This window comes from Pelodiscus sinensis, chromosome 1 (assembly GCF_052426305.1).
Source record: "Pelodiscus sinensis isolate ZL-2025 chromosome 1, ASM5242630v1, whole genome shotgun sequence".
Taxonomy (NCBI): Eukaryota; Metazoa; Chordata; order Testudines; family Trionychidae; genus Pelodiscus; species Pelodiscus sinensis.
The window spans coordinates 171,179,383-171,202,718 of record NC_143052.1 but is presented as its reverse complement, the minus strand read 5'-3'; positions in this window follow the sequence as shown (position 1 = coordinate 171,202,718).

The following is a 23,336-nucleotide window of genomic DNA, read 5'->3' as shown; positions in this document are numbered from 1 at the left end:
GCCAGTGGAAGTATGCCCAGGAGCCCTCCAATGTTTTATCTGCACTTTGGAATAGTCCCAATTGAGCACCATTCTCCATCCATCCATCAGTGTAGCTGCACCAGTGTTGATTCGAATGAGCATGAAAGGATACGTTAAGTTTTTGCATGAATTGAGCCAACTGTTTGGTACAAAGCCCAGCTTGCCCTTTGTTATATATCCTGTGTAGTTAAGTGGACTGCTGAATGAAGGCTGCTGCTAAGAGCAGACCATGCCCAGGCTTCCACTGATGATTGTACTGGAATTCTTGAAGGGGGAAAGCCTAAAAACCCAAAGCTATGCTGCTGTAAGGTATACAACTCCCCTTAACCAACAAGAAGGAAGTTACACACAAACACAGGGGCAGAAAGGACCTCTTAATAACAGAGCCAACCTTTAAATAATAATAAAAATATTCTAATAATTTTGCATAGTCAGATGGTGCAGAATAAGAACTGCAATCAGAAGTTACAAAGTAGAATCAATACCTTGGGAACTTCATAAGATGTAGTCATAATTCATGTAACACCAGATATCTATTCTCTTGCCACTTTCATATTCATTTACTAGGAACATTTACTAGAGAATCTGTCACTCCAATTCATTTGACTACTTGGTACATACTCCTCTGGCACACCTCTCCATGACAAACTCCACCAAACTATTTATTTTGGTACATGGTCATATACCTTCTCCAGGTCTACAAGACCATGCCAGTTTCCATATTATTTCTATTAACTTTTCCCAGGGGATGTCTTGCCAATAAATTATAGTGGGATACGGAAGACCCACTATAATTAGTAAAGCTCTAAATATCGACATTTATTTGTGCATAGCCCTGAGGAGGGAATCACCGCTCATCCAAGATGAGCTTCTGTTCTTCCTACTTGGGTGTGATAAGCCTGCTATGTAGGCTTATAGAGGTGCTGCTGCATAGCCATGCCTCTTTCCCAAATCCTTTGGAGGTGATTTGAACTCTTTGAAGCAAACAGAGAGCAGCCTTTGATCTCACAAGGATTGTAACTGGCTCTGACTCCTTGACTCTTTCTTCATGCCTATCTCTTCATGTGGTCCCAATATGATGGCCGTGCATAATATGCACTAAAAAAAACACATGCACTGTCAAAACAAACACTGCAGGAAGGCGTGTGCTAATATTTCTGCATTCCACAAAACAAAAGTAAGTATTGTTAAATGTAAGCAAACATTTAAATTCCAATTACCTAAAAAAAAAATCTGCTTATAAAACCAAAACACATAACACACCTTTCACCTAATATATATAATAGCGATTATGTGTGGGCAAGACAAGGAACAACTGCATACAAACAGAAATTTAGAACAACATAAATCATTCTAAGCTACTGATTTTACTGCACAATTAAAAAAACATTTTAATAGAGGAGAGTCAAACGAGAATGGCAGAAATGTGAGCATAGACGCCAAGACATCTCCGCAGCTGCATGCCCCTAACAGCATCTCCAGATGCACCTCTGCTGCTTGCCAACAGAGGAATTAGTAAAGGAGCCAGCAGAGGTGACACCAAGGAGTTAGCAAAAGACCCAGATGCTGCTGCTAGACCACACAGATGAAATTTTGGCATCTGGTACTTATTTTTGCCAAATGTGCCTTGTTTGTTTCCACAGCTGTTAAATGTGTTTGCTAGGAAAGGAAGAAGAAAGAACAGTAAGAGATATGCCAATGACTGAGGGAGGCAATATGAAGCCAACATGCCATTTTCTCCCAGATAATTTTTTTTTAGAAATATATTGCTTCTTATTAGGACAAGTCTGAGGTATGTGGCATGAATCTCATGCATAAATTCGTGTTATGTTTATGTTTACATCTTTAAAACACTGTAGGCAATTATAATAGGATTAGGAATACCCCTGCCATAAACAAAACTTTGTACCATATATATTTTACATTACCTTGTAATAGACAACTCCAGTCTTTAGACAAAATTAGTTGATGCAAAATGAAATCTACAATAATGTTTGATTTACCTGAAGAAAATGGGAGGCAAAATTAACGAATCACATTAAATTATGTAACACTCTACATAAGTTCTTATGCCCAATGTGTTGAGCTATCACAATATTTCTTGCAACAGAGCTTTAAATCCACAAAATGATACCCAATGCAATAAAAAACACAAAAGGAAAAAATAATCTTTTGAAGATATTCTTTCTGGTTAGCCAGGAAAGGAGGGGGGAGGGGGATTTATTAGTTTGTTTGTGTGTTTGCTTTTTTGAATCTTATTTTATATGAGGTATAGCAGGAAAATACTACATCCTCTCAGATTGCAAGAAATAGATGTAGCCAAATTCTGATCCATTGATTTGAATGGTTTTGCAAGGATGTAGCTGAAACCAAGCTGGTCCTTGGTTATTAGAATAATTAACCCTGTGAAACTTCACTGAGGGTAACTGAGATGCTCAGAAGGCATACTGGGTTTGAATATGGGCCTTCATCAGAGAAATAATAATTCATTAAAGCACATTTTTCTTTAATTGGCAAAGAATATAAATAGTTCAAAACACAAATATGTCATAAAAGTTGATTCCTATTCAAATGACTGCAAAAACTTACATTTAAAACTTAAATACATTTGGTATTACAAGGACATCAGCAGCTTGAATTCTAGTCAATTCAAAAAGCTTGTTGTCATTATAGGTATTTCCTTTGCTCCTGATTTCCTCTGCCAAGTTTTGGCAGTATTAAAATTAAATAAGAACACAAGAACAAGACCAAAGTTTCATCTAGTCCAGTATCCTGTCTTTGGACAGTGGCCAATGCTAGGTGCCCCCAGAGGGAATTTAAAGAACAGGTAATCATCAAGGGTACATCTACACTGCCCGGCTATTTTGGGATACCAGAGGTATCCCAAAATAGCTCTCTCACATCTTAGCTGCCCATTATTTTAAAATATTTAAAAATATTTTGAAATAATGGGCACACTATTTTGGCATCCCTGTAATCCTCATTCCATGATGTTTAATGGATGTCTCGAAAGAGTGACTTATTTCAAAATCTGGTGCTGTGTAGACATGCCAAATTTCAAAATAAGCTGTTTTGAAATGGAATTGAAATAAGATACGAAGTTTGCATAGCACGAATTGTGTATCTTATTTTGACTTTAGGATGCTGTGTGGATGCATTCCAAGAAATCCTACCCCATCACCCACTCCCAGCCTCTGACAAACAGAGGCTAGGGATACCATTCCTACCCATCCTGACCTAACCTCCATTAATTTATCTAACTATTTTGGCACCCCAATGAAATCCTGGTCTTCACAACATCCTCTGGCTAGGAATTCCAGAGGTTGACTGTGTGTTGCATTAAGAAACATTTTCTTCTGTTCGTTTTATCTGCTATCTATTAGTTTCACTAGGTGGCCCCTAGTTCTATGGAAACAATTAAATAACTTATCTTTATTTACTTTTTCCACACCAATCATGATTTTATAGATCTGTATCATATCCCCTCTTAGGATATGCCTACATTTCATTTCTCTTTCTAGAGAGGAATGCAAATGAAGACACCTGAAATTGCAAATGAAGCGGGGATTTAAATATCCCGGGCTTCATTTGCATAACTGCGTTTTGACACTATTTTGAAATAGCACTATTTTGAGAGAAAAAACATGGTTATTTTGAGATAAAACCCTTCCCTCAAAATAACCCCTACTCCTCAAAAAATAGCGCCATAATGTGATTATGCAAATGAAGCTTTGGATATTTAAATCCCCGCTTCATTTGCAATTTTGGATGTCTGCATTTGCATTCCTCTCTAAAGAGAGGAATGAAATGTAGACATACCCTTAGTCTACTCTTTTTTTAGTTGAAAAGCCCCATTCTTTCTAATCTCTCTTCAAATGGCAGTTGTCCCAAACCACTAATAGTTTTTACAGCCTTTTTCTGAACTTTTTCCAATGCTAAAATATTTATTTTTGAGATTAGGTGACCACATCTGTACACAATATTCAAGATATATATTTTCTTAAAATGCTTCAGGGGTTAACCAAGTTAGTCTGTACAGAAAAAAACAACTAATGGCCTGGAAGCACTTTATAGACTAACAAAACATGTAGATGGTATCATGAGCTTTTGTAGGCACAGCCCACTTCTTCAGATGATCATAGATCATGATACCATCTATATGTTTTGTTAATCTATAAAGTGCTACCAGACCATTTGCTGTTTTTTTTCTTAAAACGGTTTGCTTTTCCCTGTTACTGAATGAAAATTCAAATAGCATATGGAAACAATATAGCTGTAGACACACAGTGCTGTGAAATACACAATGTAAACGAACTGGAAAAAGATCAAAAACCACTCCCCCAACCTCACTCAATCTTTTTCATGTATAGGGATTATAGATGTTGCTGGTTAAAAATAGTCAATAGAAACATTAAGATATAAGATAATGTCCATTCTTTATAGAAAATAGACATAGAATTTCCTTGCACCTATAAAATCAGGGACTGATTAAGGTATTCACATAAAAGTTTGTGCCTAGGCTCCAACTGATGAAAATGTTTGTCAAACACACTCTCAAAAATTGAAAATGTTTTCTAAGTACAACAAATGCACAGATGTCTGCAAACAGCCTGCAGCAATGTCTCATGTGGTGAACTGTCCATCCATTTAAGTACAGTGTTAATTTCAAGGCCACCACCATCCAATAAAGGCCTTGCCCATGTACCAAAGCATATGTATGCCTGCTGTTGGAGAAATTCCAGGGAAAGCCCCCTACATCTACCCTAGTGTTTCTGAAAGGGAGAGGGACTCTCTTCTGTTCCCAAAGAAATAGAAAATTCTGCCATAGCTCCTGTTTTGAGGAGGCAGCTCCATGTCACTGCCTTGCTTCTGCATGAAATGAGGGGCCTGCTGCCACTCCAAAGGGGGAGGAATGCCATAGCACAGTGGTGAGGCCATGATTTAGAAAGTTCTGAAGACCCTGGCTTACTTTATTTCAGTCGTGATTATAATGTGCTGCTGTTGCTAGGTGTAGTGCCACAGGAGATTGTTGTTCTATTTAATAGGGAAGGTTTTTAAGTTCCCTTAAGGAAGCACTGGTACACTCTTTGTTCACGTAATCATCTCTTGACATTGATCATCTGGGATCCTGTATCTAAACTTTCTACTCCGCTAGAATTTTGATTATGAGTACAAATTTTAGGGAAATTAGAGCACCAACTTGTAGCTTGTCTTTTGCAAAAAGGTTTTTATTTTATTTTATTTTTTAATATTTTTGCTTCAGTTCCTTCTTCAGCTGATGTTGGGGGTGGGGAGGAGACAATACCAAACTGAGAAATATGCATTTGAGTTTTATTTTTGGTCAATGGGGGACAGTGCTTGTAGCATCCACCAAAAGGTATTTCTGATGTGAAATATTCTAAGGAGGACCCCAGCCCCATTTGATATGCAGCCCTAGTTACCAGACTGTAAATCTGGGCATCTAATTTTAAGGACAGAGTGGAGCTGTCTTATTTGAAGCATATAAAGTCTTAACTGCCACAGATAATGTCAGCTCAAATTATTATTTCCATTCTAGCATAGATTATAGGACAAGAGAACATAAATGGAAATTAAAAAATAAATTCAGCACATATATCAAAAAGCACCTTTTCATGTAGAGAATAATAAATGCTTAGAATAGCCTGTAGGCAAAGTTGTTGAGGCAAAAAAGCGCCAGTGTCATTCAGGAAACAATTAGATATCATCCCTGGGGAAATAGAGTACTAAAAAGGATACGTCTTGATGGACCAAATGACCTTTATTCTTTCTCCAAAAATCTCTCATGTTCTTATAATTCTATTGAAGAATATTTCAGCATTTTGGCCTCAAGCAATGTCAGGTCTTCCTTGAATTATTCTGCTCTCCAGTTCATTGCTGCAACTTATCCTTTCCTGTATTCTTGCAAATAATACAAACAATGACCAGCTCTTAACACTAAGGCACTTTGAATATTTATTCAGAATGAATCATATCAACATATCAAGACCAGGCTGACCATAGAGGGTTTTTTTCCCCATGCATGAGAAATAAAACCTTACTGCCTTGAAGTGAACCTTAAGAAATACAACTAGTCTTCAACTGAAGTAAGCAATATGAGTCTAAGACAAGAATGGCTTTTAGGGAAATGGCAAAGTAAACTGCCCCCAAAATTAAACAAGTTATCACTGGTGTGCTCAGCATCCCAATGGTTGCTAAAAATAAATCTATTTGTCTTTGAATCATTGCTGAACGTGTCCAGGAATTGACTTCGTCTTGACTGAACACAAAATTAGTCATTCAAAAGGAGTTATGTTAGTTATTGACAATGTGGAAGGACCCTCGAGGAATATTGTGAACATAGGAGCATATCTATAACAAATATAAACTTAATATATATCACTATTGATATAGATGTGAACTAAAAGGAAGGGGAAGAAATATAAATGGAACCTTGGTATTTGAGAAATGTTATTGCCATCTACAGAAATAGTGTAGGTTAGGGGCTATATTTTAAATATGCTTGGCTGACACTGAATTTATAGGGATTCAAGGATAGTTTCAAGATTACTATTTTCCTCTTCCCCATTATCCAATGAGGTGCTTAGGAGTATCCTGCAAGTTGCTGTACTTCATCTGTACTGTTGAAGACACTGGGAGTTAAGGGCTTTCAAGACTGCCAATGATAGCATAGGCAAGAGTGTATGTTGATACCTCTCTTCTAAATGGAACCTCTGTCATTCTTCCCCATGTACCACAAATTGGAACTCAGTGGTGAACTATATGTTAGGACTGTATTCTCAAAAACTAAGAGACTATGGAACAAATTGGGTATTTCGAAGTAGTAATGATAAAATCATGGAAAACACCACAAATATTTAAGAAGGTTGTTAAAATAAAAATACTTTAATATATTACAAGGTTTGGCAACTGGAATGAGTAGATGCAAGTTATCAAATAAAAGTGTTTGCTTGATTAAGATCAACAGATATATCAATATAATTGAGCATAGAAAATAAATTGCTTAATCCATAGCATATTCAAAATAACTGATCGGATGACTAATTTAAAATGCAAGGGAATTAATTTATCCACCATATTCCCTTTATTCATGGATCGAATATACCAACATTATCAGGGAAGTAAGCATGTAGAATTTGTTGAACCCTGAATATTTTGAAAGTTTTTTGTAGTTTAAATTTTGAGTATTAAATTGAAGTTTAATGTAATGGAAATAGTACATGGATATTTTCAGTAAAGGCATTTACAAAATATTAGTGCACTTATAAATTCAGATATGGCTTCCAACATTTGTTTGCAAAAGAGTAGTCCTCTTGGTTAGCTAGAATATATATTTCATTGAAAAGGACAGGTACATGAACTCGAACTTCCTCTTCCATTACATTTCAAAAAGAAACAAAACAAAATAGTATTATAATGTGCAGGAATGTAACATTAATATAAGTTGTGAAGCATATTAAATTGTTAAAGGCAAGAAAAAGATCACCTGGAGTATTATGTATTGCACCTGTTTTCACGTTTCCATGTGTATGACATTTCTTCACTGCTGTAGGGATCAGAGTTCTGAAGACACATTTTTCTACATTGACCTTACTCTGCCTCTATCTTTGCATAATCTAGCATCACACCATAGTGTCCATTGTTGTCACAGGCCCTGTTCATTTCACTTTAGTAGCATATAAGTGTGTTTTGACCAATGTTTTTTATGTCCTTTCCAAACACAGAGCTAGACCTTTCAATTCAACACACATTTTGGTAACTCTTGCTCATGTAAAATTAATAGAACTACTTGATAAGAACTAACATGCAAGGGTTGGCAGGATCCAGCCTTCCATAGTAAGATATAGAGATCCAAATACATGCTGCCTTAGAAAGGAAAATCATCAGCTAGCGGATGAAATTAACTTAAAAACCCCTTTACACCACTGGAGGGACACTAACAGGCTGTAATGAGGGTCAGTATCTGACCTTTTATCTTTAGGAAAATACAATTATTCTCATTAACTTTGCTCCAAAAATCATTATTCTGTGTTCATCTGCCGCCAACTGCATTTGCATTATATTAGTCTAGATACTTAAATTGTGCCATTACACAATTGACTGCTTTGCTCAGCATTTCTTTCAGTTCCATCATCCAAATCATTTATATAAATATTTTAAAAGCTGTAATTTAAACACTGAATTTTATAGTAACCTAATAGTAAAACTTGTCCAAGACAAAAATGTGTCATTTATAGCATTATTCATTGTCCTCTCTATTTTAAACAATGACAGTATAATTTAACAACTTTCTGCATATTTATTCAAGATTTTTTTCCTCTGTGTCATTGATTTACTTTAAATTTCCATTGATGAGTAAATGATACGTACATCATTTTCTCAATAAAGAAATCAAATCTTAAATTAAACTATATCTCTTGTTAAATTTCTGGTAGTAGTATAATGTGTCCCCATGGCCTTATTCCTGTAAAGTGGCTCAATTTTGAAGATTTTCAAAAGATATTTTAATAAAAACAGGACAAAGCTTTTAAAGAAGAAATCATATATTTTCCATACTTAAATCATACTAAATCAAAACTGATTGACTGATGCCTTTCCTCCCCTGCTCCCTTACAAACTTCATGAAAAACTTTGACCTTTTCAATTAGACCGGGCATGGGGCATATCAGTCCAAACAATGGCTGAATAAATTCTATTTGGGAATAAATTGTCAAATGAAAGGGAATATCAATGTAAACAGCAGGGAAGATGCATATTTATATCTGATGAACTCAAATCAGTATGCCTTTTTCACTTACTAAATATACAAATTTGGCTTTAAATAAAGAATAAAGAAACAAATCATAATTTCATCCTCCAGTGCAGTAGAAATTTAGTCCCTGTATCTCTAATTGTTGGTTAGGCATCTGAAGGAGAACACAAGTGTGCTAACTTTGTACTCCATTCCATTGTGAAGAGGAGCTTAGCAGCTCCTCTTTAAATTTCCTGCCATCATCATCATCTGAAGCCATGTGACAACATCTTATTGATTATTTCACAAACTTTTTTTTTACAAATTGAGCTAAACAGATACAAATGTGGCTGTTGGTCATCCACCCTTTGAGGTTTTTGGCTAATATCACATATGTTAGCAGAAATATCCCAAATACGGGTACTAAATAATGGGATTTTAAATTAACTGTTCCTTCTCCAGAAAGATCTAGAAGTCGTCACAGACAGACCTCTGTAAACATCAACAATCAGTGGTAGTCGGAAAAAGGGAACAGAATCTTAGGAACCATTATGAAAGGGGCAGAAAATAAGATAGAAAATATACCTTTGAACAATTGAACTAATGCACCACAAAACAACAAATAAATAAATAAATGTGCGTGCTCATTGGGTTAAATCCAGGTTGACTTACTTCTACAAGTATCTCCATTGCCTTTAGTTTGCTTGGCATCATTTAGGTTACTCACCTGAATAAGGCAAGTGGGATTAGCCCATATAACTTGAAAGCCAATATCACCATCACAGCATTGAGTAGTAGAACTTTACGTTTCGTGCACTAAGCAGAATGGGAATACTTACTGAGCATGGGAATAAAGGTGGCATAATGGGGAACCATAGGGATAGTGGCCTGCTTCTGCTCCTAGTGAAGTCAATGGCAATAGTCTAATTAGCTTCAAGAACAGAAGGATCAGACTTTTCTCTAGGAATAGACACACAATGGATAAAATATTGGCCCCACATACAATAATGGAAGTTTTGCCATTGACTTTCAATGGAAGTAAGATTTCACCCTCACTTATTCCAGATGATATCACTGGTATCTTCACTGCTCACTTGCACTAATTTATAAACCATGATTCAATAACAAAAGTGGTTCAAAGGGTCATGGATAAGAATGCTACTGCTCAGACTGGAGCAGAGAATAGATTTTTGAAAAATAACATGTAAAATAATCACAGTTTATAATCAGAAAGCACCTGTATTCTGCCACCCTTCTATGAAGCATGTCTGCTTTATTCTTTCTGATCACATTTACAGTCTTGACTTGAAGGTTCAAAGCCTACAGGTTTCCCTTGCTGATAGACTAGCCCTTCCTATGTCGGATCAACTTAGTAACAGCAGATTACACAATAACAACAGACAAGACATAGGGTAAATCGGGCAGACAGTAAATTCTAAATGTAACATCGACATATATAGAGATTCAAATATTATCATACAAAATTCAAATGTTCCGTCATAGTCTTTTTCTAAATGTATACCCTATCTGGAATATATGTCTGGGTAGTTTCTCTGCTTTATGTAATCTCTTATCCTATATGTGTAAACTGAGGGAAACTAAATTTGACAATGGGTATAACTGTGAAAAAGAGAAGAACCAAACTACTAGCCAAAAAAACCAACCCAGTTCAACACAGTTCATATTTCTTTGGGCTCAAAACTAATAGTTTCTTTTCTCCATCCTTTTACTTTGCCTTCCATACAAACCTACCTCTAATGGAAAGTTACTATCTTTTATATTTACAGATTTTCTTTACGGGAGTTGGCAGCAGAAGTTATTATCTTGTAATACTACAGCAAAGGACGGTGATTTACTTGGTATTTCCACATAATCACTGTTGTTTCCAAAGAAGTTACTGTTTTGTTACAAGTAGTTTCTGCAAAACAGCATGTGGTATCTTATTGTTGGACATCATGTAATTCTAAATACCCGTAAGTTCAAACAAAGCTCATAAAGCATAAACAGTAGTGTTATCTTTTATACGCTAAGTATCTGAGGGTACGTCTACACAGCAGCATTATTTCAGAATAACTGACATTATTCCAAAATAACATAGTCTGCATCTATATTACAAACAGTTATTTTGACATAAGGTCGAGCTGGAGGACTTCTTGCTCTGACTCCTGTAACCCTCATTTTACAGAGGAGTAAGGGAAGTCACAGGGCAAACACTCTACTTTGGACTTCCTGCTGTGTAGATAGCACCAAAAGCCGAAATAAACTATTTCGACTTAAGCTACACAAATCAACTTGACATAAATCAAGTTGTGTTACTTACTATAGCTTTAGTCCTGAAGTGTAGATGTGCCCTGAAGGGTTTTCTCAAAAGAAATTGAAGTTTATTTCATCCATAACACTCTCAGAAGAAAAGATCTTCTTTATCTCCTTTCTACTGTTTTCTGACCATTCCTCACATCTTTCTCCTATATCTATTACGCTTTGAATATATTTTATTAGCTTTTTCACGTATGTCCTTTTTTTTCTATCCAGTATGTAATTTTGGTCTGTAGCTCTGAATTTATTTATTCATTTCTAACAAGGCTTCACTTTGTACATCTTATTTTTCTGCCTCCCAGTTGCAGCCAGACATCCCCTGTTGCCTGCAAACATAATTGATGCTAATCAGCATACAATTATAACTGCTTTAATAAGTCCTCAGCCCAGACAGACCTGTGACATGGTGTCAGCTCTTTTAGTTACCAGGCAGGACACTCAGCTTCAAAACTTCAATATAATAGGATAGCAAATTTCTCATGGAGGTGAGGAGCTAGGACTCCAGTGAATGTACTGGCAATCCATATTGTGAGTACTGCCAACTACTACACTGAGAAGCCAATTGACAGCAAATTGAGAGGGAGCTAAATAGCTTAATGTTCTAGCCTTACCAGAAGTGAGGCAAATAATGCCCATTTAGTAGGGTGGGACAGAGAAACCAAAGCAGTGGGGTCTTCTGGAGAAGGTCCCACTAAGAGAAGGTCCAGAGAAGAGCAACAAGAATGATTAAAGGTTTAGAAAACATGGCCTATGAGGGAAGAATGAAAGAAATGGGCTTGTTTGGTATAGAAAAGAGAAGACTGAGACTATATCTAGACTGCAGACTTCTTTCGAAAGAAGCTTTTCCAGAAGAGATCTGAGCATCTCAACTGCAAAGTGCATCGAAAAAGCAATCTGCTTTTTGAAAGATAGTGTCCATTTAGTATGTACATTATCTCACATTTAATCTGTAATTACTATGGACAGAGTGGCCATCAGAGCACCTGTGCTTTTTCCTCTTTCCTCTTCTTTCGAGGTGGGAGCCAGGTTCATGTCAGTCCAGGACTGATGCCCCTCCTGGTCTTGATCTTAGCAGGACAGAACCCTGCAAGACACTCCATCCTTTATAGGACTTTCCTTCCATGCAAGTCTATGCATTTTGCCTTTTCAGGCTTTATTCAGTCATTCAGCATCACAATCAGTTTTCCTACAACATATATTTATTGGGAAGAAGTTGTTCTCATTGTCATCTGATATCAGTATGCTGATGACCCCTCCTGGATGTTGTCTTTCTGGTGAAAGTTGTGATTGGTTCCCTATCAAGGGGTTCTTGCCTTCAGATTCAGGGTTCATCAGTCTGCCCGGGTAGTTTGCATCTTCAGTGTGCTTTGATTATTATTTGGTGCTTCTGAGTCTTTGGACCTTCCTCTGACCATTTGAGCATGCAGTGGCCTTCACACTTATCTCTCCTAAAACATTCTGTGTCTCATTCACACAAACAATACATTTACAGAATTGCAGACTGGACCAAAATTACTTTAACAAAGTTACAAAATCTTTCAACATTATACTTCTTGATATCCACTACAAGGCCTTATCTAACACTAATATCACTCTGTATTACAATAGTCCATCCTTTTAATATGCTAACATCAAACGGAGCTGGAGTTAAATTAACAAAGCTGCCTGGCCCTGTGTGAGACCTACATCTTGTATTAAGTTTAATCCAAACCTATATATAATATATTTGTTATAACTAACTTATTAGTTACAAAATTCCATTCCAGTGCTACAGGTCCATCAATGGCTATTAGCCAGGATGTGTAAGAATGGTGTTCGTAGCCTCTATGGCTGTGTCTACACTGGACCCCTTTTCCGGAAATGGGATGCAGATGAGACAAGTTGGAATTCCAAATGCAGCGGGGGATTTAAATATCCCCTGCTTCATTTGTATAAACATGGCTGCCACTTTTTTCCGGCTCGGGGCTTTGCCGGAAAAAAGCACCAGTCTAGACGGGGATCTTTCGGAAAATAAAGCCTTCCTCTCAAAATCAGGAATAAGGGACCTTTCGGAAAAGGCTTTATTTTCCGAAAGATCCTGTCTAGACTGGCGTTTTTCTCTGGCAAAGCCCCGAGCCGGAAAAAAGCGGCAGCTATTTTTATACAAATGAAGCGGGGGATATTTAAATCCCCCGCTGCATTTGGAATTCCAACTTGTCTCATCTGCATCCCTTTTCTGGAAAAGGGGTCCAGTGTAGACACAGCCTATTTGTCTGGAAATGGATGAGAGGAGAGGGATCATGAGATGATTACCTTTTGTGTTCCCTCTCTTGGAGGCATCTGGAATTGGCCACTGTCAACTGACAGGATCTTGGACTAGATGGACCTTTGGTCTGTCCCAGTATGGCCGTTCTTATGTTCTTCTTTTGTTCTCTTTATGTTTGACTGGAGCCGTTCTTTCTTGGATCTTTTCATCTCTACTCTTCGAAAAATTGCTGTGATTCTTCTATGCCATCCATCAGTGACTTTAACTGTTCACACCCATTGCTAAGTTAAAGCTTGAAATGTGCCTTCACTACTAGACCTACTAACTGTTTAGTATCAAACACACCTCTTCTCTTTTATGCGGTATTACCTTCTTAATTTTATTTTGTTCATCCCAATAGCAAGATGGTGGTCAGTTCTGACCACAGTGTTTATACCATTGTATCAGTTCTGCAGCATAGAAAAGTGGAAAATAAGGCACACTGTCACTTTTTTTCCCTGTCTTCTCTGATTAGCCTCAGATCATGAAAAGAGAACCACATGGGATGGACTTGGGTACCTTAGACAGAACCTCATTGACCTCAGGAAGCTTCCCAGAGGCTATAAAGTCCTATACCTACATAGTTCTTTGGGTAGATCTTAGGTCTTAGGGTATGTCGACACTACCACCCTAGTTTGAACTAGGGTGGTAATGTAGGCAACCGGAGTTGCAAATGAAGCCCGGGATTTGAATTTCCCGGGCTTCATTTGCATATAGCCGGGCGCCGCCATTTTTAAATGTCCGCTAGTGCGGACTCCGTGCTGCGCGGCTATATGCGGCACGGACTAGTTCAGACTAGGCTTCCTATTCCGAACTACTGTTACGCCTCGTGAAATGAGGAGTAACGGTAGTTTGGAATAGGAAGCCTACTCCGAACGCGGCACGGAGTCCGCACTAGCGGACATTTAAAAATGGCGGCACCCAGCTATATGCAAATGAAGCCCGGGAAATTCAAATTCTGGGCTTCATTTGCAACTCCGGTTGCCTACATTACCACCCTAGTTAGAACTAGGGTGGTAGTATAGACATACCCTTAGAGTGTAAACACTAAGGGAATCTCTTTTATTTGTGTTTGTGCAATGCCTACCATAGTGGAACCTGGATTCTGCTTGTGTTCTATAGGTGGGGTAACATTATAAATACAATAAACTAAATAAGTAATAATAATTATTATAATTATAAAAAAGCTGAATTTGTTGAACTTCAGCATGAATCCATGTCTTTAAAGAATTGGCAAAGAGAGTTCATTAAATTTAGTCACTCATAAGACATTTAAAGACAAGCCTATACCACCTTATTCTTATGCAATACCCTCAGACACTTCTGAAACTGATTTGGTAAATACTAGTATTTAGAATAAATCCATGATGATACATATTAGTCACTAGTTGACAGCTAAGTTCACCTCTTCTGTTTGGTAATATCAACTTTTCTTTTGAAGTTTTAAAATCAAACCCAAACCAGGAAACTAAATATTTGAACATTTTTTAGTTTCTCTTTTTTAATTCATATAGATTCTTCCTTCTTCTATTAATTCAATGCTCAGTATTTGAAGAATAAAGGAGAGAGAAACCAAACACCACCTGTGGTTCTATTTTATTCTTAACACATCCTTCACTTATCATTTTAAATACTGCATCAAAGGGAGACTCTTAAGGTGATCGTCTTCATTGTCATTCCAGAAAAATAATATACTATTATCTCCTAGTGATGTGATTCACATGTATAATAATGCTAAAACCTACTTTCTACTTTATTCTTGCCTCACAAATCTTAATAATACCCAGAAGATAAAGTAATATCTGACCCTTTTGTCCAGGATATGCAGTTTAATTAATAGTAGCCTGTGTTTTAATCAGCGTATACACTGCATACCTACTCATTGTTAATATTTTCAGGTGCACTAGATATAAATGATGTGGTTAATATACAAAATATTATAAAATAATATAAAAAGAGAAAAATAGCCCCCTTTTCTGAATTTTTTAAAATATATATTAACATTATACCATCTTATAGCCTGTGGCAAGGTGTCCCTGAAAAGCTACACAGCTGCTTTTTTTTCTTTTGAATTGGCACTTTACCTAGTACTGCTCCTGGTGGTCAAGTTAGACATACGCATATGTGTTTACAGGTCAAGGACTAAAGTCAGGATGAACAGGATAGTATAAAACCATGCACCATATTTGTGAAAATATCTTATTGTGTTTTTATTGGCCAATAACATCTCCCTATTTAAATGTTAACAATTATAGTTTTTAATGGAATTATTATTTAGATTTGTAAACTGTTACAATCCAACACTTACCAAGAATTAAGTTCCTTTTTTCTTGTTTTAACTCTACAAGCATAACCATTGGCAATAGGCTGCATGGCTGTGCTTCATTTTCAAAAGCTACCCTAGGCAGGTTTGAAAAGGAAAACCTTCCTCTCCGGGTGGTCCAGCAATTGCAGTTTTTCACATTTGTTTGGTTTCCATTTAATTCTCTGGCAGAAAACAAAAGAGCAGATTGTTTCTATTAAATGCACCATCACATCTTTGTCTTTATCCATGTATGGTCTGGGAAAGTGGGTTTTCCGTCTCTTTTCTCAGTCACATTTGATGTGAACTTTGTTGCCAGGTGATAGATCGCAAAGGGTTTTGGCTGTGTCTGTTATAAAGAGCTGAAACTATCCTTGCCTAAAAACTATCCCAGCCGGTCTGGGGTCTAGAACCTTTTCTAATATTGCTAATCTGAACTATTTATTCCAGTTTCTCCATAAGAACATAAGAATGACCGTACTGGGTCAGACCAAATGCCCTTCTAGCCCAGTATCCTGTCTGCCAACAGTGACCAGCACCAGGTGCCCCAGAGAGGGTGGACCGAAGACAACGATCAAGTGATTTGTCTCCTGCCATCCCTCTCCAGCCTCTGACAAACAGAGGCCAAGGACACCATTTTATCCCCTGGCTAATAGTGTTTTATGGACCTAATCTCCATGAAATTATCTAGCTTCTCTTTAAACTCTATTATAGTCCTAGCCTTCACAGCCTCCTCTGGCAAGGAGTTCCACAGGTTGACTACATGCTGTGAGAAGAAGAACTTTCTTTATTAGTTTTAAACCTGCTACCCATTAATTTCATTTGGTGTCCTCTAGCTCTTCTATTTAGGGAACTAATAAATACCTTTTCTTTATCGGCCCTTTGCACACCACTCCTGATTTTATAGACCTCTATCATATCCCCCCTCAGTCTCCTCTTTTCTAAACTGAAAAGTCCCAATCGCTTTAACCTCTCCATGAGTTGGCTTTGAATGTACCCTGTAGAAAGGGTTGTTCTATCCATCAGAAGAGTATGCAACTGATTCTCCTGCTTCATTAATTCTTTGGTGAAGAGATATACCTTTCAAAATTGTGGGAAATAAATATGTCCCCACTAGTAGCCCTTAAGTCTCACTTTTAAAAGGGACATGCCTTTGTTTGTTTCCTAATATTCACAATCTGTGTTCTACCAAGAGTGACTAAGAAGCATTTGATTAGATAAAAATATATGTTTTTGCAAGCCTCTAGCATACAAGAAATCATACACTGATACAAATGTATAATTTTCTGCAATGAATAGAACACTGTGATTGGATGTCCTTTAAATGTAAACTTTTAATTTGTCTTTCTCTCCCCAACCACTCCTCACACACATACACCTGAAAAGTCACCATAGTTGCTGTTCTCACCTTCATAAGCATATTGAGTCATGAAGGACATCAATTAGTATGAGGCAAAATCATAGTTCCAACAAATACTGATAAATAACTTCTCAATAATGCTTGCAGAATATCAAGTGGCACAAATGTGTTCCTTAGTTTTACAATAATGCTGGCAGTCAGGATGGTCCCCACCTCCTATCCCATTCTGCCCCCTGCATCTCTCTTCACCCACCTCCTTTTTCTTCACACATCTCTGCTTTTCTTTCAATTCCCACTTGCTCACACCCCTGAACAGCTAATACATCAACTATCCTTGAAAAAGGAATACCAGACTGACCCACTTCAGAGCACAGAGTAAAATAGATGCCCCATAAATGGAGAAGTCTCAAGAATATCACTTTGAAAAGCAGCAGCAACTTTTCATTTAGTTTCACAACCAGGGGTTTGGTGCAGGAAATTAAAGACACGTCAGCAGAACTCTTACGTTTCCTCCGGCGGACATGGAAATGGCCAAAACTGGCAACCAGCTGAGCCTTCCATCGTCATGAGGATATGAAATTAATAACAAGAGGGAGAGGAAAAAGAGGAAAGATATGAACATCCATTTAGCACAGAATCAAGATGATGAGAACAGAAGTAATAAAGGAACCAAAGGACATGAAGAGAAGAAATTAATAGAGATTCTCTATGTTCTATTCAGGAGGACAGGATGGAAGTATGGATCAAATCTGATGAGAGATAATCAAATGAAAAAGAGTCTAATACATCAGGAAATCGCAGACAGATAAATAGTGACAAATTTTTAAAGTGCTTATACACGAACACTAGAAGCCTAAATAATAAGATGGGTAAGCTAGAGTGCCTCATTTTAAAGGAGGATATTGATATACTAGGAATCACAGAAACTTGGTGGAATGAGTACAATCAACGGGACACAGTCATACCAGGGTACAAAATATATCAGGACTACAGAACAGGTCATGCTGGTGGGGGAGTGATAATATACATGAAAGAAAATGTAGAATCAAATCAAGTAAAAATCTTAAATGAGCCAAAATGTTCCATGGAAACTCTATGGATAGAAATTCCATGCTCCAACAATAAGAATACATCAGTAAGGATATATTATCAACCACCTGAGCAGGATAGTGATAGTGACTCTGAAATGCTAAGTGAGATTAGAGAGGCTATAAAAATAACAAAAACTCAGTAATAATGGGGGATTTCAACTATCCCCATATTGCCTGGATACACATCACCTGAGGACTGGATGAAGAGATAAAATTTCTTGATACCTTAAATGACTGCTTCTTGGAGCAGCTGGTTCTGGAACCCATAAGGGGAGAGGCTATTTTTTATTTAGTCCTAAGTGAAGCATAGGATCTGTTCCAAAAGGTAAATATAACTGGATCACTTGGAAATAGTTACCATAATGTAATAAAGTTTAATATCCCTCAGCAGCACAATAGTGTGGCATTTAATTTCAGAAAGGGGAACTACACAAAATTGAGGAGGTTAGTTAAACAGAAATTAAAAGGTACAATGACAAAGGTAATACCTCTGCAAGCTGAATGGAAACTTTTCAAAGACACCATAATAGAAGCCTAACTTAAATGTACCTCCAAATTAAAAACACAGTAAGAGAACCAAGGTAGTACCAACGTGGCTTAACAACCAAGTAAAAGAAGCAGTGACAGATGAAGAGACATCTTTTAAAAAGTGGAAGTTAAATCCCAGTGAGGAAAATAGAAAGGAGCATAAATTTTGTCAAATGAAGTGTAAAAATATAATATGAGTAGCCAAAAATGAGTTTTAAGAACAGCTAGCCAAAACTAAAAAAATAAGAGCAAAATATTTTTAAGTACATCAGAAGCAGGAAGCTGGTTAAACAACCAGTGGGGCCCTGGGATGACTGAGATGCTAAAGGAGCACTCAAAGATGATAAAGTCATAGTAGAGAAGCTAAATGAATTCTCTGCTTCAGTCTTCTTGGCTGAGGATATTGGGGAGATTCCCAAACCTGAGCCATTCTTTTTAGGGGACAAATCTGAGGAATTGTCCCAGATTGAGGTGTTACTAGAGGTGGTTTGGGAACAAATCAATAAGCTTAACAGTAACAAGTCATCGGGACCAGATGGCAGTCACCCAAGAGTTCTGAAAGAACACAAATGAGAAATTGTGGAACTATTAACTGTGGTTTGCAACCTATCCTTTAAATCAGCTTCTGTACCTAATGACTGGAAGGTAAGTAATCTGACGCCAATATTTTTAAAGGGTTCTAGAGGTGATCCTGGCAATTACAGACTGGTAAGTCTCACATCAGTACCAGGCAAATTAGTTGAAACTATAGTAAAGAATAAAATTGTCAGACACATAGATTAACATAATTTGTTGGGGGAAAGTTAACATGGTTTCTCTAAAGGGAAATCATGCCTTTCAAATCTACTAGAATTCTTTGAGGGGGGTCAATAAACATGTGGACAGTGGGGATCCAGTGGATAGAGTATCCTTAGATTTCCATAAAGTCTTTTACAAGGTCCCTCACCAGGCTCTTAAGTAAAGTAAGTTATCATGGGATAAGAGAGAAGGTCCTTGCATGGACTGATAACTGGTTAAAAGTCAGGAAACAAAGGGTAGGAATAAATGGTAAATTTTCCGAGTGGAAGAAGGTACTTAGTGGGGTTTCCCAAGGGTCTGTCCTGGAACCAATCCTATTCAACCTATTTATAAATGATCTAGAGCAGGGGTCTCCAAACTTTTCAGCCCGAGGGCCGCATTAACTATCAAACAGCAGTTCGGGGGCCGACTACACACTTGAGGTCCAAATAAAAAACAATCAAAACATGGATGTTGTTTTTAATTATTTATTTAATATTATTTTATTCAGTTATTATTTAATAACACATTGATACACTACACATGAACACCTGGATTAGTGTGAATGGTGAAATTGTTTCCTGGATGCCAAAATAGCAGACATTTCTGGCTTTAGATTTGTTGTCCCTAACATCAACAGTGACCTGAGATTATCATCGGACAAGTTTGTTCTCAAATTGTTCTTCACGTATTTCATTCTTGAAAATGTTTGTTCACACAGGTATGTTGTTCCAAAGATTGAAAGGTACCTTGATGCAAAAGTTTTGACATTAGGAAAGTCTTCCTTGGGCAAAAACTGGTAAAAACCCACCAGTCCTATTTTGAACTTGTCCCTAAGGAGGTCATTTGCTTTATATATAAGATGGCGTTATTATCATCTCATTGACTGTGAACGGAAGTAGAAAAAGTAAGCAGCGAATAAGGTTTTGCAATGTAATGATCGGTTGCAAAACATAACGCACTACTGCGTGCCTCTATTTTAATTCGGTAAAAACATAACATCCACGTAAGCGGCGGCTGATCTTGGCAGGATACATGTAAATTTCTGTAATTTTTTTCCGTAAACAAAAAGGTCTCCACGGGCCGGATGAGAGGGCCTCGCGGGCCGCATCCAGCCCGCGGGCCGCAGTTTGGAGACCCCTGATCTAGAGAAAGGGGTAAACAGTAAAGTGGCAAAATTTGCAGATGATACCAAACTGCTCAAGATTGTTAAGACTAAAGAAGACTATGAAGAGCTTCAAAAAGTTCTCACCAAACAAAATGGCAAATGAAATTTAAGGTTGATAAATGTAAAGTAATACACATTGGAAAAAAATATATTCCCAACTATACCTACAATATGGTGGGGACTAATTTAGCTACAACTACTCAAGAGAGAGATCCTGGAGTCATTGTGGATAGTTCTCTGAAAGCATCACCTTAATATGCAGCAGCAGTCAAAAAAGGAAACAGAATGTTAGGAATCATAAAAAAGATGATAGTGTATACAACAGAATATCTTATTGCCTCTATATAAAACCATGGTACGCCCACATCTTGAATACTGCGCAAAGGTGTGGATGCCTCATCTCAAAAAATATACATTGACATTAGAAAACGTTCAGAAAAGGGCAATAAAAATGATTAGGGATTTGGAATGGGTCCCATATGAAAAAGGATTAAAGGGACTGGGACTTTTCAGCCTAGAAAAGAGGAGACTAAATGGGGATATGATAGAGATCTATAAAATCCTGACTGGTGTAGAAAAAGTTAATAAGGAAAAGTTATATACTTATTCCCACAATATAAGAACTACAGGTCACCAAAATGAAATTAACAGGTAGCAAGTTCAAAACAAACAAAAGGAAGTTTTTCTTCACTCAGTGCACGGTCATCCTGTGGAAATCCTTGCCAAATGATGTGGTGAAGGCTAGGTCTTTAACAGGGTTGAAACAAAAGCTAGATAAATTCATGGAGATTAGGTCCATCTATTAGCTAGGATGGTGAGGAATAGTGTCCCTGGCCTCTGTTTGGGTATGTCTACACTACCCTCCTAGTTCGAACTAGGAGGGTAATGTAGGCATACCGCACTTGCAAATGAAGCCCGGGATTTGAATTTCCCGGGCTTCATTTGCATAAGCGGGGCGCCCCCATTTTTAAAACCCCGCTGGTTCGAACCCCGTGCAGCGCGGCTACACGGGGCTCGAACTAGGTAGTTCGAACTAGGATTCCTATTCCGAACTACCGGTACACCTCGTGGAAATAGGAAGCCTAGTTCGAACTACCTAGTTCGAGCCCCGTGTAGCCGCGCTGCACGGGGTTCGAACCAGCGGGGTTTTAAAAATGGCGGCGCCCCGCTTATGCAAATGAAGCCCAGGAAATTCAAGTCCTGGGCTTCATTTGGAAGTGCGGTATGCCTACATTACCCTCCTAGTTCAAACTAGGAGGGTAGTGTAGACATACCCTTTGTCTGTAAATGGTGACAGGAGAGGGATCACATGAGGATTACTTGTTGTGTTCTCTCCCTCTGGAGCATCTGGTATTGGCCACTTTTGGCAGACAGGATATTGGGCTAGATGGACCTTTGGTCTGACCCAGAATGGCTGTTCTTATGTTCTTATTTTCTTATGTATTTATTTTTTAGTTGCCTGTACAGTAATGCTAGGAGTCTGGGTAACAAACAAAATTAATTTGAATTGCTCATTTATGAGTGTATATTCAATCTAAATAGTACTACTGAAATCTAATGCTTAAATCAATAATAACCTATTTGAAAGGCTGAAGGGAGGGAGGAAGGGAGAGAATGGCATTCTATGTAAAAATTGTGTTTCCTGTTTTCATTGACAATTCAAAAAACTATCCTTCATGTTTATGGATCAACACAAAATAAGGTATCATTTGATGTCTACTACAGACCACCAAATCACATAGGGAACAGGAGGACTGGCTCCTTATGCATTTATCTATAATATATAGGAAAAAACACTGCAGTATTATGTGGGACTTGAATTTAAGTGAAATATACTAGAGATCTCATGCTTACGATGCTAACATAACTTTAGAATTTTAAAATATTATAGATGTTAATTTCCTAATTAAAAAATGTGGCATCCCACATTGGAGAGTGCCATATTAGACCTTGATTTGACAGATAAAGATAAATTAATCACAGAACTAAAAATATATTGGAGCTGAAGTAGAAGTGATCATGACAATCACACTTAGAATGTACAAAATGAACGAAATTCAAAAGCCAGATCAGTTATAGATCATTTTAAAAGTGCAAAAAGCTTCGCAAGACTGAAAACAATTATGTGCCAACTCACCAGGGAGGAAGAATTTAATTAGATAAGCATGAATAATAATTGGGTATTGTTTGAAAGCTCTTTACTAGGTGTACCAAAAGCCACAGACAAGAATAAATGTTGTACGAGATAAAAAGATCAAACAAGTTTAGAGGACAAGTGAAAGCAACTATAACAGATGGTAAAAGAAGCAAAGAATTGTAGAAAATTGATAAGGGAAGTACAGGAACATGTGCAGAAATCTATGGCCAGCTGAGTAAAGAACAATAAAAAGGAGAGGTTGTTTTACACTAGAGAGAAAAAAATTAACAATATCATAGAACTGTTACTAGATGGAAGTGGTAGAATTATCAATAACAATGAAGAAAAGTCAGAAGCATTCAATAAATATTGTAGTTCTGTATTTGGGAAAAATACTCTAGAGTTATCAGATGATGATGATGACATTCTCCAACAGTAATTAATGATGATGTTAAAGAACAGCTAATAAAGTTAGACATTTGTAGAGTTCACTTTCAAAAATATCCATAGTTTCATTCTTCTAATGTTAAAATCAAGCTGGAAAATCATTTTAAAAGCCATAACTTTTTGTCAGGCTCATAAAAAGAGGAAAAGGGGGGCATA